The following is a 19,670-nucleotide window of genomic DNA, read 5'->3' on the forward strand; positions in this document are numbered from 1 at the left end:
CTAGTGGGGTATCGCGATGATCAGTGTTTGGGCCCCAGCTGTTCACAATCGGAGTCAATGATCTGGATGTGGGGACCAAATGTAATATTTCCAATCCCATAAATATTTCCAAGTTTGCTGATGCCACAAAACTAAGTGGGAATGTGAGTTGTGAGGAGGATGCAAAGGAGCTTCGAGGGGATTTAGACAGACTGAGTGAGTGACCAAGAACCTGACAGATGGAATATAATGTGGAAAAATGTGAAGTTATCCACTCTGGTAGAAAAACAGACATGCAGAGTATTTCTTAAATAGTGAGAGATTGGGACGTGTTGATGTGCAAAGAGATATGGGTGTCCTTGTTCAGAATTCATTGAAAGCTGCCATGCAGGTACAGCGAGCAATTAAGAAGGTATGTTGGCCTTTAATGTAAAGGGTTTGAGTGCAGGAGTAAGGAGGTTTTGATGCAGCTGTACACAGCCTCGGGGAGACCATTGTTCCCGTTGGGCACAGTTTTGGTCTCCTTGCCTAAGGAAGCAGATTCTGGCCACAGTGAGAGCGCGACGAAGGATCACCAGACTGATTCCTGGGATGGTGGCATTGACCGATGAGGAGAGATTGAGGAGACTGCCTCACCTCGAGTTTTGGAGAATGAGAGGCGATCTCATTGAAATGTACAAAAATTCTTCCAGGGAGTGAGAGGCCAAATTCAGGAAGAATATTTCCCCTGGGGCTGGGCTCTAGAACCAGGAGGCACGTCTCAGAATAAGAGGTCGGCCATTTCGGACTCAGATGAGGAGGCATTTCTTAAGTCAGGTGGTTTTGAATGTTTTCCCCAGTAGATTCTGGAGACTCCGTCTGTGAGGATATTCAAGACAAAGATTGATAAACTTCTGGATATCAAAGATATCCAGGTTGACGGGGATAGTGCTGGAAAATGGCATTAAAGCAGGTCAACCATGATCTAATTGAATGGCATAGCAGGCCCGAGGGGCTGAATGGTCCACTCCTGCTCCTATTTCTGATGTTCTTCCCATGTTCCTCTGGGAGCCTCCCCCTGTCCCTTGCCTGAGACCCTTGTCTGCATTGCTGCTGGCTCCCGGTCACATGACCTGGGTTTAGCACCATTTTACCTTTTCTGTGCCGGTCCTAGGCCTGAATAACTTAATTGTGTATGCGCAGCCTGCTCCCGGTCCGCAAATGCACAGAAACTCCAGAAACAATCTGTCAGGACACGGAGTTCTCGACCTCTGCGCTTGACTTTAAAGTGAGTTCGATTTCAATAACAATTTCCTCATCTCTGGAACCATTCTCGGGAATCTTTTCTGCATTCTCTCCAAGGCTTTCACGTCATTCCTACAGTGCAGCACCTAGAACTGGATTGATTGATTTAGATTTATTGTCACGTGTACCGAGGTACAGTGGAAAGTATTGTTCTGCGTACAGTCCAGGCAGATCGTCCTATATTTGAAAAACATAGAACATACGATAAATACACAATGCAAATACATAGACACAGATATCGGGTGAAGCATACGGAGCGTAGTACTACTCAGTAGAGAAGATGGGTGGAGAGATCAGTTCAGTCGATAAGAGGGTCATTCAGGAGTCTGGTAACAGCGGGGAAGAAGCAGTTTTTGATCTGTCCATGCGAGTTCTCAGACTTTTGTACCTCCTGCCCGATGGAAGAGTTTGGAAGAGAGAATAACCTGGGTGGGTGGGGTTACTTGTTTTGCTGCCCGCTTTCCCCAGGCAGCGGGAGGTGTAGACAGAGTCAGTGGATGGGAGGCGGGTTTGTGTGATGGACTGGGCGGTGTTCACGACTCTATAGTTTCTTCTGGTCTTGGGCCGAGCAGTTGATATACCAGGCTGTGATGCAGCCAGATAGGATGCTTGCTATGGTACGTGTAAAAATTGGTAAGAGTCAATGTGGACATGCTGAATTTCCTTAGTTTCCTGAAGAAGTATGCGCGCTGCTGTGCTTTCTGGGTCATAGCGTCAAAGTGGCATTGACTGGACATAATACAGCAGCTGAGGCCAAACTAGCATCCTATAATAGTTCAACATAACCTCCCTGCTCTCGTACTCTATCCCTTATTTTTTTAACTAAATTTAGATTACCCAATTATTTTTTTTCCAATTAAGGGGCAATTTAGCGTGGCCAATCCAACCACCCTGCACATCTTTGGGTTGTGGGGATGAGACCCACGCAGACACGGGGAGAATGTGCAAACTCCACACGGACAGTGACCTGGGGCCGGGATCGAACCTGGGACCTCGACGCTGTGAGGCAGCAGTGCTAATCACTGCACCACCGTTCCGCCCCTCTATGCCCTTATTAATAAGACCTAGGATATTTTCTGCTTTATTAACCACTCTCTCAACCGGTCCTGTCATCGTCAATGATTTGTGCAAATATGCACCCAGGTCCCCCCTTTCGAATTGTCCCCCTATAATAATAATAATAATCTTTAGTGTCACAAGTAGGCTTATAACACTGCAATGAAGTTGCTGTGAAAATCCTCTATCGCCACATTCCGGCCCCTGTTCGGGTACACTGGGGGAGAATTCAGAATGTCCAATTCACCGAAGAAGCACGTCTTTCGGGACTTGTCTCTCTCTGCTCTTTATACCTAAACGAATCAGTTCGCATTTCTCCACCTTGAACTTCATCTGCCACACGTCTGCCCACTCCACTATCCTGTCTGTGTCCTTTTGAATTTCTATATCATCCTCCTCACAGTTCACAATGTTTCCAAATGTTGTATCTGCCGCAAATGTTGAAATTGTGAAATGTGAAGTCAAAGTTTTTAAAAATAAATTTAGGGTACCCAATTAATATTTTTCAATTAAGGGGCAATTTAGTGTGGCCAATCCACCTACCCTGCACATCTTGTGGGGGCGAAACCCACGCAAACGTGGGGAGAATGTGCAAACTCCACGCGGACAGTGACCCAGAACCGGAATCAAACCTGGGACCTCGGCACCATGAGGCAGCAGTGCTAACCACTGCGCCACCGTGCTGCCCGTGAAGTCAAAGTTAAGGCAACAGGTAAGATCACACACTTTGTCCTTTAAAAAAAAAAATTAAAAAAAAAAAGAAATTTAGAATACCCAATTAATTTTTTTTAAATTAAGGGGCAATTTAGCGTGGCCAATCCACCTACCCTGCACATCTTTGGGTTGTGGGGGTGAGACCCACGCAGACACGGGGAGAATGTGTACACTCCACACGGACAGTGACCCAGAGTCGGGATCGAACCTGGGACCTCGGCGCTGTGAGGCAGCAGTGCTAACCCACTGAGCCACCGTGCTGCCCCTCACACTTTGTACTTTGAGCACAGTCAGCTAAATTATACCCCTAACCATCCTGAAAATGAACAACTTTAACCAATTCATTATTTAAGCTATAGTACAAATCCAAACGTCATCTAGAAGTAAAAAGGGATTGTCTGAGATTTATTAAAATCTTTACCCTACAAATGCACAACTAAGAATGTCTCACGTACTTATCCAAATGTAGCCAGATCATTACTACAAATGTCCCTTCGCTCCTCCCCAGTATCTTCCCAGGTGATCCCCAAGGATATTCGAGCCAGGAGGCGGGAAAAGCATGGACACGGGTTCAGCAGCAGGAAGGCTGGGATGGGAGCAGTTGCAGAGTGGAGTGGACTGACTTTGTGATGGAGGCAATATAGAATTAGAAGTTTGAATTACAAACCGAGGTTGCAAACAATCCAGTTCACCCGAAGATAGCGACTGGGGAGGGAGACGGAAGTGCAGAGCTTGTGGTAATGATTTTAGTCTTTATCAAATGGGTGGTTCATCCCAGACTCATGTCAGACAAACAGTCCACAACACCCAGTCACTATTGTAATTTAAGAAACGCAGCAGCTAATCACAGCAAGGTCCCACAAACACAAAATGAGGTTGTGATCTGCTTTTTGTGATTTTGGTTGAAGGATAAATAGGAGTCAGGACTCTGGAAGGAACTCCCCTCCTCATCTTCCAATGGATGTCCCGGGATCGGAGAGGCCGGTGTGGCCTGAGTTTAATGAAAGGCAGAACCTCCGAGAGTGCAGCACTCCACTGATTACAGGCTCATATCTCCAGAATTGAATCTGAACCACAACTTGCTACTTCAAAGAGAAGAGTGTCAGCCAATCAGCCACAGTATCCACTATCCCATCTGACAAGTACTCAACACTGCTTTTGTTCAACACTGTGCTTGGGAGTTCTCGTGAGATTGTAAGAATATGCAAAACAGGAGCTGGAGTGGGACATTTGACTCATCGAGCCTGTTTCACCATTTAATACGATCATCGCTGCTTCGTGACCCCACAATTACCATCCCCCGCGTTCTTTGTAGCCACCATAACATCCCGTCCCGCCTCAAGGCCGTTTCTCCCTCAGTGCTCCCGCGGTGAGGAAATCTCTTAGCAATCGGGCTGAGGTCCGTTGAGAGTGGAATTGGATCTGGAGGTGTGAACTGAATTGGACACCTTCGCTTCCGGAGGGAGTGTCGAAGAGTAACTGATGCAGATTTCTCCTCGGAGCTCATCAGCTTCCTCTGCCTCCATCTCGGAATCCGTGTCCTCATTATCAGGGGAGACGGATGGAGGGTTTGCTTTGGGCTGTGGGCCTGTACCTCCCTGACCGATAACAAGGTTTGTCCAGGGTGGACTCCCTACTCCTGAGATGGCCCAGGTGTCTCCTCACCGTCACTCTGTCGGACACTGGTCCCGTTTTCTCCATGATGATTCCAGAGAGCCAGCTGGAGCCATCTCCGAAGTTCCTCACATAAACTAGGTCACCCATCTTGAATATTCTTTTGGATCTCGCAGAGTGGGAATTTCTTTTCCGGTTCTCTTGTTGGGACTACACCCTCGCCGCCAGGTTTGGGAATAGGGGGCTTAATCTTGTATGGAGCACTGTCCCACCAACAGTCCCACTGGGGCAATTCCTGTTGTGTGAGGTGCGGTCCTATAATCAAATAAAAACCCTGCCAATTTGTTTTCAATGGATACCTCAGGTTGTTTCTTCATCCCAGTTTTGAGAGCCTGCACTGCCCGTTCTGCCAGTCCATTTGACGACGGGCAATAAGGTGCTGTTCTGATGTTTGATGCCATTGGATAGCATGACCATCACCACAGGGGAAGACAGTGCCATTGTTGAAAACCAGGATTTCTGGTGTTCCGTACGTGCAAAGGTTCTGTTGTAGTTTCTCGATCGTAGCGTGAGGGGTCGTGGAGCTCTTGTGGTGTATCTCCAAACATCTGGAGTGTGCATCTACCAGGATCAAAAACATGGAACCCATAAAAGATCCGGCAAAGTCCATATGCATTCGCACCCATGGCCTGCCCGGCCACTCCCATGGATGTAGGGAGGCTGAAAGAGGGAGTTTCTGATTCTCCTGGCATGAATTGCACTGCTGCACCAAGTCCGTGATGTCTGAGTTGAGGCCAGGCCACCTGACATAGTTCCTGCTGAGCATTTTCATTTTAGATACTCCAGGGTGACATTATGTAGTTCCATTAGGATCCGGCACCACCCTGGACAAGGGACAACCTGTAAGTTTCAATGAGATCCCCTCTATCCTTCGAAACTCCATCGATTATAGACCCAAAGTTCTCAATCGCTCCTCATAGGAGAAGCCATTCATTCCTGAGATCATCCATGTGAACCTCCTGCGAAGGCCAGCACATCCTTCATTAGAAGGCCCAAAACTGCTCACAATGTTCCAAATGGGGTCTGACCAGAGCCTTATACAGCCTCAGCAGTCCAACCCTGCTCTTGTATTCTAGCCCTCTCGAAATGAACGCTAATGTTGCATTTGCCTTCCTAACTGCCGACTGAATGTGCATGTTAAGCTTTTTAAAAATCCTGGACTAGGACTCTTAGGTCCATTTGTGCTATAGATTCCCAAAGCCTTTCCCTATTTAGAAAATAGTCTATGCCTTTATTCTTCCTACCAAAGTGCCCAATCTCACACTTTTCCACATTGTATTCCATCTGCCACTTCATTGCCCACTCTCCTAGCCTGTCCAGGTCCTTCTGCAGACCCCTGCTTCCTCAGCACAACCTGTCCCTGGACATATCTTTGTATAGACCATAGAATTTACAGTGCAGAAGGAGGCCATTCAGCCCATCGAGTCAGCACTGGCTCTTGCAAAGAGCACCCTACCCTAGCCCACAGCTCCACCCTATCCCCATAACCCAGTAACCCCCCATAACCCAGTAACCCCTCCCAACACTAAGGGCAATTTTGGACACCAAGGGCAATTTTAGCATGGCCAATCCACCTAATGTGCACATCTTTGGACTGTGGGAGGAAACCGGAGCACCCGGAGGAAATCCACGCACACACAAGAAGAACGTGAAGATTCTGCACAGTGACCCAAGCCGGGAATCGAACCTGGGACCCTGGAGCCGGGAAGCAATTGTGCTAACCACTAAGCTACCGTGCTGTTCATCTGCAAACGTATCAACAATGCCCTCAGTTCCTTCTTCCAGATTGCTAATGTGTAACATGAATAGTTGTGGTCCCAATACCGACCCCTGAGGCACACCACTAGTCACCAACTGTCTTCCTGAAAAAGACCCCTTTATCCCCACTCTCTGCCTTCTGCCAGTCAGCCAATCCTTTATCCATGCCAATACCTTGCCCCTAACACCATGGGTTCTTATTTTATTTAGCAGCCTCCGGTCAGGGACTTTGTCAAAGGCCTCCTGGAAATACAAATAAATCACATCCACTGGTTCTCCTTTGTCTAACTTCCTCATTACCTCCTCAAAGAACGCTAGAAGATTTGTCAGCATGACCTCCCCTTGACGAAGCTGTGCTGACTCAGTCCTATTTTGTCATGCATTTCCAAGTATTCCGCAAACTCATCCTGAATAATGGACTCTAAAAATCTTATCAACAACCAAAGTCAGTCTAACCAGCCTATAATTTCCCGTCTTCTGCCTCCCCCCCCTTCCTAAACAGGGGTATTACATAGTCTAGTCCTCTGGGACCCTTCCTGCCTCCAGTGATCCCTGAAAGATTGCCACCAATGCCTCCACAATCTCCTCCACTATCTCCTTCAGAACCCTGGGATTCTGAACCCTGAGCGGAACAGCTCCCTCCTTCCCCAGTACTGGTGCCAGTGTCCCATGAATTCAAACCCATTTCTCCCAGACCAACCTTTGAGCCATGCATTTACCTCTTTAATCTGATTGACTCTGTGGCAATTAGCTCGTGGCTCAGGTCGCAGTCCGGAGATGATCACCTTTTTGGTTTTGCTTTTCTCGCCAATCTCTCCCCATAGGAGTTGGTCCTTGCCCCTGTGATAAAGCCAGGGGAGTCCAACGAGCTTCTTAAAAGTCCTTTATTTCAGCAACAGCATCATCATCATCATCATCATCATCATCATCATCCATACACAGGGCCCGGTTCCCTTTCACCGGGTCCTCATTCCTTTTTAGCTGGCTCTACAGCTGCCTGCCTTTTATGCTAGTGCTGGGTTAACTCTGTCCAATTGAACACGGGGAACAATCATCCCCAGGTAGATGAGTCCTGTGCAGGTTATTACACCCCTCCCCCCCAAAGCCCGAAACCCCTCACAAGGACAGCCATTTAGAAGGAGTGGACAGGGGAGGACCAAACGGGTGCAAACCCCACAGTGACCAGACAACAAACCTAAAAAAAAATTGGTTCGGATAAGGCTCCACCGAATGGGGAAGCAGGACGGGCAGGCGTGTACTCCACCAAGCATTACGTCCAGCCCAACACCCTCACCAGTCACACGGGGGGCGAAGCTGTCAACAGCCGTGTCATGATATTCAGATAAACATCATGGTGCAAACACACATACACACTGATGGACAGATCAACGGACCAATCAACACACACGCAACATCACAGCCAATCACAAGCAAGAGCAGACACACTATAAAACGGGGAACACGACACTTCCGATTGATTCCAGCAGGAGACAGCTCAGGGCACAGAGCTCACAGCGTGCCACTCAGACATTCACCATGTGCTGAGTGCCTCTCCAAGATAGTGTTAGGGCTGGGTCCACAGGTTAGAGGGTAATGAACGAACCACAGTAACCAGATTTAAAATGTTTATATTGTTAGTAATAAATCGGGCAGCACGGAAGCATTGTGGTTCGCACAATTGCTTCACAGCTCCAGGGTCCCAGGTTCGATTCCCGGCTTGGGTCACTGTCTGTGCGGAGTCTTCACATCCTCCCCGTGTGTGCGTGGATTTCCTCCGGGTGCTCCGGTTTCCTCCCACAGTCCAAAGACGTGCAGGTTAGGTGGATTGGCCAAGCTAAATTGCCCTTAGTGTCCAAAATTGTCCTTAGTGTTGGGTGGGGTTACTGGGATATGGTGGAAGTGTGGACCTTGGGTAGGGTGCTCTTTCCAAGAGCCGGAGCAGACTCGATGGGCCGAATGGCCTCCTTCTGCATTGTAAATTCTACGAAAACCGAGTTGTACCTTCCACAACCGTGTTGGTTCGTCTGTGTAGCAGAGCACCCAACACGACATAGTACCAGGATTGGAACCCAGTACCTGTGAGACCTACCTACGCATCCTCAGGAATCCGCCATCCTGCGCCATGGACACCATCAGCCCGCCGCAGCCGCTCCGAATCGCTGGAAACCTCGGCGTCAACTGGACGTTGTTTAAACAGCACTTCCAGTTCTTCCTAGAAGCCACAGAAAGGGAGAATGCTTCGGACACCAGGAAAATCGCCCTCCTCCTCTCCACGGCGGGGCAACACGCCATCCCCATCTACAACTCCCTGGTGTTCGCGGAAGGTGAGAACAAGACGAAGTACAAGACGGTCCTTCTCAAACTCGAGCAACACTTCAGCGTCGAGGTAAATGAGAGTTTCGAGAGGTACCTCTTCCAGCAGCGCCTGCAGGGTAAGGATGAGCCTTTTCAATCTTTCCTTACACACCTCCGTATCCTCGCGCAGTCCTGCGGTTACGAGGACACCTCCGATTCCATGATTCGGGACCAGATAGTTTTTGGGGTCACCTCGGGCACCCTACGCCAGCAGCTCCTCAAGATAAAAAGTATCACCCTAGCCACCGCCATCGAAGCCTGCGTCCTCCATGAAAACGCGACCAGCCGCTACTCCCAATTCCAAGCGGCCGAATTGGCACGGCAGGGGTCCTACGTGGCCGAATCGGGAGGGCAGCGGTCCTACAAGGCCGAGTGTGTCCAGTCCATCGCGTTCCTCCCGGCCCGCGGCCCGGACGGGGACGGCCATTTCGCGCGCTTTCCAAGGCCTCCCGCGCTTGTACGCGCCAAAAGAGACGTCGACGCAGAGGGACGTGACGCCAGCCGTGCTCTACGCAGGACCGGACTGCGCTTGCGCGATGGCGCAACGAACGCCATGACGTCACGACATGCGGCAACTGTGGATCTGCACATTTAAAGCGGCAATGTCCAGCAAAGAATCGACAATGCCTCCGCTGTGGCAAGATGGGCCACTACGCTGCCTGCTGCCGAGCAGCTCAACCTGCCAACGCTCCCCAATTCCGACAGCCTCGCAGGGACGTGCGGACCATTCAGCCTCCATACTCCGAATCATACCCTGACGATATACAGACCGGCGATACAGACGACCGGGAAGCCTTCCGCGTTGCGGTCATCGACAGGAACCGGATGTCTCCAAGCAGAACCCACCAGCCGATGCCAGTGAACAGTGTCAATCCGGGTGATGAATGGGTCAACCGATCACCAATCACATTCCGTCTGGACACTGGTGCCTCCGCCAACCTGATAGCATGGTCAGCCTTCTACGCCTTGAAGGTCAGATCACCAATTTGGCCATCCCGTTGTAAGATGGTCGACTATAACGGAAATGTTATCCCGTCCATGGGTTCCTGCCAGCTCCAGGTGGCGCACAAGGCGTATAAGGCCACACTGTCCTTCGAGATTATTGGTTCATCAAAGGACTCCCTGCTAGGCACACAGGCGTGCAAGGTTCTCCACCTCGTTCAGCGGGTACACGCTCTGTCGCCAGAAGGCATGTCAGACTTCCCGGATGCTGAATTTAGGGCACAGCCAGGAGGCATTCGAAGGCATGGGCACACTGCCCTATACCTACAGAATAAGGCTCAAACCGGATGCCACCCCGGTCATTCACGCACCTCGTAGAGTCCCAGCACCACTCAAAGACCGCCTCAAGCAGCAGCTGCAGGATCTCCAGGACCAAGGAGTGCTTTCCCGGGTCACGGAGCCCACGCCATGGGTCAGCTCCATGGTGTGTGTTAAAAAGCCCTCTGGTGAACTCCGGATCTGCATCGACCCGAAAGACCTGAACAACAACATCATGAGGGAACACTACCCCATACCCAAACGGGAAGAAATCACGAGCAAAATGGCCGGGCTAAAATTTTCACCAAGCGTGATGCCTCAAAGGGTTTTTGGCAGATCCAACTGGATCAGTCCAGCAGGAAGCTGTGCACTTTCAACACTCCTTTCGGCAGGTTCTGCTATAACAGAATGCCGTTTGGCATCATCTCGGCATCCGAGGTATTCCACAGAATCATGGAACAGATGATGGAGGGCATCGAAGGGGTGCGCGTCTATGTTGACAACGTCATCGTCTGGTCCACCACACCACAGGAGCACATCAGTCGTCTCCAGCGTGTCTTCGCGCGGACACGGGAACACGGCCTGCGCCTCAACCGAGCAAAGTGCTCCTTTGGCCAAACTGAGCTGAAGTTTCTGGGGGACCATATATCCCGGTCGGGAGTGCGTCCAAATGCAGACAAGGTGAGCGCCATTACAGCCATGCCGCAGCCAGCAGACAAGAAGGCAGTGCTACGCTTTCTCAGGATGGTCAACATCCTGGGGAAGTTCATTCCCAACCTTGCCTCCCACAGAACGGCTCTTCGCCACCTAGTGAAGAAGTCCACGGAGTTCCAGTGGCTGCCCGCACACCAGAAGAAATGGGAGGAGCTCAAAATTAAGCTCACCACCGCCCCGGTATTGGCGTTCTTCGACACCTCTCGGGATACGAAGATCTCGACTGATGCCAGCCAGTCCGACATTGGGGCGGTACTCCTGCAACGGGATGACACTGCATCATGGGCCCTGGTCGCCTATGCCTCACGGGCCATGACCCCCACAGAACAGCGCTATGCGCAGATCGAGAAGGAGTGCCTGTGTTTGTTGACCGGATTAGATAAGTTCCACGATTACGTGTACGGTCTCCCCCAGTTTATCGTGGAAACTGACCATCGTCCCCTGGTCAGCATCATACATAAAGACCTGAACAAGATGACAGGAGACTGCGGCTGACCCCCTTCTACAACGTGTGATGCGCCACATGACAGCTCAGGGCACAGAGCTCACAGCAAGCCACTCAGACAGTCACCATGTGCTGAGTGCCTCTCCAAGATAGTGTAAGGGCTGGGTCCACAGGTTAGAGGGTAATGAACGAACCACAGTAACCAGTTTACAAATGTTTATATTGTTAGTAATAAAACTGAGTTGTACCTTCCGCAACCGTGTTGGTTCGTCTGTGTAGCAGAGCACCCAACACGACAAGCCGAACCCGGGGATGGCACGTGCCACAGCATCGGACCCATCAACCCAAGGTCCAATCGCCGTGACATGCCTTCCAGCCACAGAGGGAACTGGGAGGGGGGGAACATCAGACAACGTCCACCTCAACGCAACTCCCAAACTCCCCTTAATTTTTAATATTGGGCACTCTAAATTCTACCCAAAAAAATGTCGCCCTGACATTCTTACAATGCACAGGCAAATAAACACACAGCGCAAATTAAAAAACACAGCAGGGTTCCGTGGAAGCTTCCCAGGACCAGAAGTCACATATGGAATGTCCAGTCAACTCCACACCAGAGTTTCCAGGCACAAAACCTGCAGTCGTACAATAACTGTCAGCTCGCAGGCAAAACATTACTGTTGCAAATCCCACAGTCCAAGCTGCCGCAGAACAGTCTTCCAAACACAACGCTGCGCTCACGACCAGAATGACGTTCCAAAACGGCGGCGGCAACTCGAGAACGGACTCCCCGGTGGACCACTCTGCCAGCATCAGGAAACAACAGCAGACAGAGACGGACGAAACGCTACGCGACCCACACCAGAATAATACCGCCTCTGGTACTGCCGGACACATCAGACTCCAGATCACTCCCAGCAGACACACTTCACAAGCCGGCAGCAAAAAAAAATCTCGACCCGGCTCTCGCCTTCCATAACATTAGAGACGCTAAAAAAAACCACAGAAACAAACTCGGTACCGTAGTCCACTCTTTATAAAAAAAATTCCCGGGAGGTAGCTCAGCCGAGGAAGCAGCACGCCGACAGCTCCAATTCATCCTCGTCGCCAATGTGATAAAGCCAGGGGAGTCCAACGAGCTTCTTAAAAGTCCTTTATTTCAGCAACAGCATCATACATACACAGGGCCCGGTTCCCTTTCACCGGATCCTCATTCCTTTTTAGCTGGCTCTACAGCTGCCTGCCTTTATGCTAGTGCTGGGTTAACTCTGTCCAATTGAACACGGGGAACAATCATCCCCAGGTGGATGAGTCCTGCGCAGGTTATTACAGCCCCCCGCACAATAAAGACGGAATGTTGGGCTGGTTGCTGCCTTAGGTCACGAGGATCATTGTGGTGCATTTAATCTGAAAAGATCCTCCTGTGTAGGTAGGCACTCTGGCCTTCATGTCTTCTCAACTCATGAGTTGTCTGCTCGCCAATGACAGAGACAGCATTTCCCGTGTCCACCTTCATTTTCAATGGATAACCATTTACCAGAAGCTCTACCGTTATTTTGGCACGGGCTTGGAGGGCCGAAGGGCCTGTTCTTGTGCTGTACATTTCTTTGTTATTGGGGCGACCTTGGTCATGACTGTTTTGTTCCCTGTGTGGTAGGTAACATGTGCTACTCAATCCTTGGTTAATGATGAGGTATTTTGAATCCCGATGAAGAAGATTCAAACTCTTCCAGTAGTAACAAAAGTTTTATTGAGTAACTACAAGAATATTTACATGAGTTCTTCACATTAACTTTGATACTAGTGATAAGGTTAACAAGATCTAACTATGGTAACTATACGTAACTCCACTGGCCATCTGAACTAGTCTGATATTGCCCTGGTCACAGTGCACCCAAGAGAGAGCGAGAGCCCCAGTGTGGCTGCCTTTTATACCCCTGTTGGTCCGAAGCCCCAACTTCCCCCCTAAGCCACCTCCACTGCCCCCAAATTTTGAGGGCAGCCACCACCACCGGGCTTGTGGTATACCTCCTTGGAGGGAGCAGCAGCGGCGCCGTTGCCAGCGCCCCCAGACTCGTACCCACACAAGGCGCTGTCTCCAGCCTCTTCCATGCAGCCCCCTCCCCCTCCATCACCCACTTGCGCACCATTGTCGCATTGGCGGCCCAGTAGTACCCACAGAGGTTGGGCAGCGCCAGTCCCCCCCATCTCTACTCCGCTCCAGGAACACCCTTCTCACCCTCGGAGTCCCTCGCACCCACACAAACCCCATTATACTCCTGTTAACCCGCCTGAAAAAAGCCTTCGGGATAAACACGGGGAGGCACTGGAACAGGAACAGAAACCTTGGAAGCACCGTCATTTTGATTGACTGCACCCTACCCGCCAAGGACAGCGGCAACGTGTCCCACCTCTTGAACGCCTCCTCCATTTGCTCCACCAGCCTTGTAAAATTAAGCCTGTGCAGGGCCCCCTCGCTCCTGGCCACCTGGACCCCCAAATACCTGAAGCTCCTCTCCGCCCTTTTCAGTGGGAGCTCATCAAACCCCCTCTCCTGGTCCCCTGGATGAACTACGAACGGCTGTGAAAGTTATTTTCAACTGCTGGTGTAAGTTCGGGCATTGTTCTGTCTTTTGAGGTAAGAAAATTGGGTTTTGCAGCTTTAAATTTCTTTTTGTTCATTTTCGTGCATTTCCCTTTTAAGTGGGCGTGGTCTGGGAACTCTGACGTAGGACTCGATTGCGCATGCGCAATTTGAGTTTCCTACACTCTGCGCTCTTGCCGCAACTGCGCGTGTGCGCGCCCTCTTGCGCATGTGCGCGCCCTCTTGCGCATGTGCGCGCCCTCTTGCGCATGTGCGCGCGTGTAGTCAGCCGTTTTCCGTCTTTTAGGGAAGTGCGCATGTGCAGCTCCTTTCCCAAGATGGCTGCCAATCAAAAAGAGCTCCTGGTGAGATCCTGCCTCTGCCTTGTGGTAAGTTTTGGCGCCGTTTTTACCGATTTTGTTTTCTAGACACTGATTCTGTGTTTGTAAAGATTCACAGTATTGATTTTGTTGTTGTTCAGAAGCAAGGCATTTTTGTATAGCAGTTTCTAGTGTTAGATGCTTATTTTGTGATAATGTGAGATGCCGGTGTTGGACTGGGGTGAGCACAGTAAGAAGTCTTACAACACCACGTTAAAGTCCAACAGGTTTGTTTCAAACACTAGCTTTCGGAGCACAGCTCCTTCACTGAGGAAGGAGCAGTGCTCCGAAAGCTAGTGTTTGAAACAAACCTGTTGGACTTTAACCTGGTGTTGTAAGACTTCTTACTATTTTGTGATAGTTCTTCCCTCAAATTTTTATCAGATATTCCAGAAATTAATTGATTCATTATCGCAGTGTCTCTGAAATCAGCATAATCACAGCCTTGTGGTACTGACTTGAAATTTGTAATAAAATCAGTGATGGGCCCTCCGTTTCTCTGGCATTTATGACAAGAGTTAAATCTTTCCAGCATCTCACCAGACTGACTCTTACAGTGCTCATCAAATTTTATGAGTATTACTTCTATTTTAGTGTTGTCTTCACCTAAGTAATTAAAGCAATTGTAGATTTCTCTAGCTTCATGCCCTCCTATTGAGAGTAGTAGTGCTATTTTTGTTGCATTAGAGACCGTGCTTAAACCATTAGCTGCGATAAATATTTGGAATATCTGTTCAAATCTTTTCCAGTCATAACTTAAATTACCGGTTGTTTCCAGCTGCCCTAGAGGTCCAATGAGTCCCATAGTTAGTCGTCGAGGAAAGATTTGCTGCGAAGTCTTCCACAGTCGAATATCCAGTCTTCTCTTTTTCTTCTCTTTTTGTCTAACCTAATCTAACTAGTTCTGTTAAAGCCACTCGCCTGGTACCATGTTTTGTTACCTGTGTGGTAGGGTACATGTGCTACTCAATCCTTGGTTAGTGATGAGGTATTCTGAATCCCGATGAAGAAGATTCAAACTCTTCCAGTAGTAACAAAAGGTTTATTGAGTAACTACAACAATATTTACATGAGTTCTTCACATTAACTTTGATACTAGTGATAAGGTTAACAAGATCTAACTACGGTAACTGTACCTAACTCCACTGGCCATCTAAACTACTCTGCTATTGCTTTGATCACCGTGCACCCAAGAGAGAGCGAGAGCCCCAATGTGGCTGCCTTTTATACTCCTGTTGGTCCGGACCTCTAGTGATCATGTGGTGCTACTGATGACACATTAACCCCTTGTGTACATGCAAATATAGAGATCACTACAATGGTGATATGGTTTAGTTGTATTTTCTTGCTTCTGGGAGTGGTATACCTGCATGGAATGCTATGGTATGGGCCTGTGCTGGCCTTGGTTTCTTCCCTGTGTAGCCCGTGTTTTGCTTAGTCCTATAACTTTGCCTTGGCTGGGCCATAGAACCATACAACAGAAATATAGAATCCCTACAGTGCAGGAGGAGGCCATTTGGCCCATCGGGTCTGCACAGACCCTCCAAAAGAGCACCCCAGCCAGGCTCACGCCCCCACCCAATCCCTGCAACCCCATAACCCCACCTAACCCGCACATCTTTGGACTGTGGGAGGAAACCGGAGCACCCGGAGGAAACCCACGCAGGCACGGGGGGGAAAGTGAAAATTCCAGTCACCCAAGACCAGAATTGAACCCGGGTCCCTGGCGCTCTGAGGCAGCAGTGCTAACCACTGTGCCAATGTGCTGCCCTTTGGCAGTGCTTACAACAGTCCATCATCTGACATCTGCAAGCTTCGGTGGGTTCCCGAGCATCCTGAGGACTGTTATAATATTTCCTTGACTGCCAGGGACACAAGCGGAGCTTGGATTTTGTAATGGTCTATTTAGGGGCCTCTTGAGTTGGGTTAGAGCTGCACTCATCCAGGCAGGTGAAGAGTATTACATCACGTGCTGATGGTGGACAGGCTTTGGGGAGTCAGGAGGTGAATTACTTGCCGCAGAATTCCCAGCCTCTGGACAGTTCTTGTATCCCAGTATTTATCTGGCATTCCTTTTAGAGCTATCTCCACTCGCTCTGGGATCTGGAACATACTTTATATTATATTGTCTCTCCATGCTTTTCCTACCAGAATGAATCACTTTTCAATATTACGCTCTGAACTTTATCTGCCACCTGTCTACCCAATACACTGACTTGTTTATGTGCTTGTGAAGTTTTACACAAACCTCCTCACAGTTCACAATGCTTCTAAGTTTTGTGTCAGCTGTAAATTTTGAAGCTGTACCCTGTACACCAAAGTCTCGGTCATGAATCTATTCCAGGAAAATCAAACCCTAAAACTGACCCCTGGGAAACTCCACTACAAATCTTCTTCCAGCCTGCAAAATATCCATCAACCACTGCTCTCTGTCTCCCGTCACTCAACCAATTCTGTACCCATGTTGCTGCTGTCCCGTTTACATCATACACTGTAACTTTGCTCACAAATCTGTATGTGTGCATTTTATCAAATGTCTTTTGGACATCTATGTGCACCACCGCCATCTAATCTGGTGTGTAATCCTCACTCTCGGGAGCTGTAATCCGGTGTGTAATCCTCACTCTTGGGAGCTGTAATCCGGTGTGTAATCCTCACTCTTGGGAGCTGTAATCTGGTGTGTAATCCTCACTCTCAGGAGCTATAATCTGGTGTCTAATCCTCACCACCCAGAGTAGTAATCCGGTGTCTAATCCTCACTCTCGGGAGCTATAATCCGGAGTGTAATCCTCACCATCCGGAGCTGTAATCCAGTGTCTAATCCTCACCATCCGAAGCTGTAATCTGGTGTCTAATCCTTACCATCCGGAGCTGTAATCCGGTGTCTAATCCTTGCCACCCGGAGCTGTAATCCGGTGTCTAATGTTAAGTAATGGGTTTAGAGACATTGCAATTAGTTGTCTCATTTATGTTAAGTATCCATTAATTGACACTGATATGTAAAGGGGCTTCAGGTGGCCTCTGTCAGGTAATGTATAGTGAGAGTTTTGTGCAAAGGCTGTTGGAATGAAATAAATGTGTGTTTGTGAAAAAGGAACAGAACTTTAGACTCTTCATATCACAGCAACTAAAACGTCCAACAAGTGGTAGCAGAGGATGGTTGCTGTGTAAATGTGAAGGGTTGAAAGATACAACTTTTCCAGATCAAACCAAGGAGTGAGTGAGAAAAGAAAAAAAAAAGGGATATATGGCTGAACCGAGGATAAAGATGGCTGGATATGACTATCCTCCCTTATTTTCTGAAAGGGAATCGTACGACCAATGGAGAAGTGCAGTAGTTATGTGGACTAAGGTAACTGCTTTGGGAAAGAGAAAACAAGGTATGGCATTGGCTCTTTCTCTACCATATGGCAGTAAAATCAGAAACTAAGTGCTTTCTGAGCTGGAATTGGAAGAGTTAGACTCAGAAGGAGGTCTGGAGACTTTATTACATTATATGGATAAGATTTATAAGAAAGATGGCTTGTTAAGTGCGTATGAAGCATGGTCGGATTTTGATAAGTTCAGGAAAATGGAGGATATCTCCATGGAAGACTATATAATGGAATTTGGCAGACTATATAAAAGGCTGCAGAAACACAACCTGGAATTTCCACAGTCTGTGTTGGCCTTTAAATTACTTGACTGTGCTAGAGTGAGCAACATGGATAGGCTCCTGGTTTTGACAGTTCAGTTTACTGATAAGGATACCTTATTCGAACAGATGACAAAAGATTTACAAAAGTTTCTGGGGTAACATTTGATTCCGATGGCTCTGATGACCCAAATAGGTCAGCCTGCAATAAGGCAGAATATGGAAGATACACTACTAACAGGATGGCGAAATCGTATGGCTATGAACAGGGCTCAAGACTATAGAAGGAGACCGAGACAAGGAAATTATGAAGACAGAAACCCAGTTAGAAGCTACAATAGGAAGATAAACCCCAGAAATGCACGGGGCGTGATAAATCGGTGTTTTCGATGTGACTCTCAATACCATTATGCTTTCAACTGTCCAACTCGTTATGATAAGAGTGTTTGAAGCGACACATGACACGGAAGAGTCAGAAGAGGAAAAAGATAGTGACCAGAAAGAAGGCATTGTCATATTGACAAGCAGTTTTACGCCGGTAATGAGGGTGTTGGTTGCAGAATCCTTCAACTGTGCTGTATTGGACAGTGGCTGCACATCTACTGTGTGTGGAATTGACTGGTTAAAATGTTACCTGGACTCTTTGAATGCTGAAAATCGTAACAAGGTTAAGGAATTTGAAAGTTCCACAAGTTTCAGGTTTGGGGATGATAATACTCTGAAGTCGCTGAAAAGAGTGGCGATCCCTTGCAATATTGCCGGAGTGAATCATTTCGTTAGCACGGATGTTGTATCAAGTGAGATACCTTTGCTTCTGAGCAGACCGTCGATGAAGAAAGCACACATGAAACTGGATATGGCCCACAGGGAGAAGAGAGAGAGGAGGGAGAGGTTGGTGGGGGAGATTTTAAGGGTGGACAGGAGTTATGCAGAAGCCCCCGAGGAGGGGCTACTTAGGGAGCGACGGAACCTCCAGACGGAATTCGACCTGATGACCACGGAGAAAGCAGAGGCACAGTGGAGGAAAGCGTAGGGGGTGGCGTAGGAGTATGAGGAGAAGGCGAGTCGGATGCTGGCACATCAGCTTCGTAAGAGGGAGGCAGCGAGGGAGATTGGTGGAGTTAAGGATAGAGGGGGGAATACGGTGCAGAGTGCGGTGAGAATAAATGAGGTGTTTAGGGACTTCTATGGGGATCTGTACAGGTCTGAGCCCCCAGCGGGGGAGGAGGGGATGCGACGATTCCTAGATCAGGTGAGGTTCCCGAGGGTGGAGGAGGAGGAGGTGGCTGGTTTGGGGGCGCCGATTGGGCTGGTGGAGCTGGTTAAAGGATTGGGGAGCATGCAGGCGGGGAAAGCCCCGGGGCCGGATGGGTTCCCGGTTGAATTCTACAGGAAATACGTGGACCTGCTGGGCCCATTGCTAGTGAGGACTTTTAATAAGGCGAGGGAGGGGGGGACCTTTCCCCCGACAATGTCCAGGGCGCTGATTTCTTTGATCTTGAAGCGGGACAAGGATCCATTGCAATGTGGGTCGTATAGACCGATCTCGCTCCTCAATGTTGACGCTAAGTTGCTGCCGAAGGTGCTGGCAACGAGAATTGAGGACTGTGTCCCGGGGGTGATTCATGAAGACCAGGCGGGGTTTGTGAAGGGTAGGCAGCTAAATACAAATGTGCGGAGGCTCCTCAATGTGATTCTGATGCCCTCGGTGGAGGGGGAAGTGGAGGTAGTGGCAGCTATGGATGCGGAGAAGGCCTTTGATCGGGTGGAGTGGGAGTATCTTTGGGAAGTGTTGCGGAGGTTTGGGTTCGGGGAGGGGTTCATCAGTTGGGT

General features: G+C 49.1%; 1 protein-coding gene across 1 annotated transcript in view; it reads left to right on the forward strand.

The window, feature by feature from the left end:
- The first annotated feature begins 14,154 nt into the window (after nucleotides 1-14,154).
- LOC140430331 (Wilms tumor protein 1-interacting protein homolog) overlaps nucleotides 14,155-19,670 on the forward strand; it is a 65,381-nt gene continuing 59,865 nt past the window's right edge. The window contains exon 1 of the mRNA XM_072517782.1: nucleotides 14,155-14,212. The gene's annotated coding sequence lies outside the window, so the exon portion shown is untranslated. The remainder of the gene's footprint in view (nucleotides 14,213-19,670) is intronic.

Source organism: Scyliorhinus torazame, chromosome 10, assembly GCF_047496885.1.
Source record: "Scyliorhinus torazame isolate Kashiwa2021f chromosome 10, sScyTor2.1, whole genome shotgun sequence".
NCBI lineage: Eukaryota > Metazoa > Chordata > Chondrichthyes > Carcharhiniformes > Scyliorhinidae > Scyliorhinus > Scyliorhinus torazame.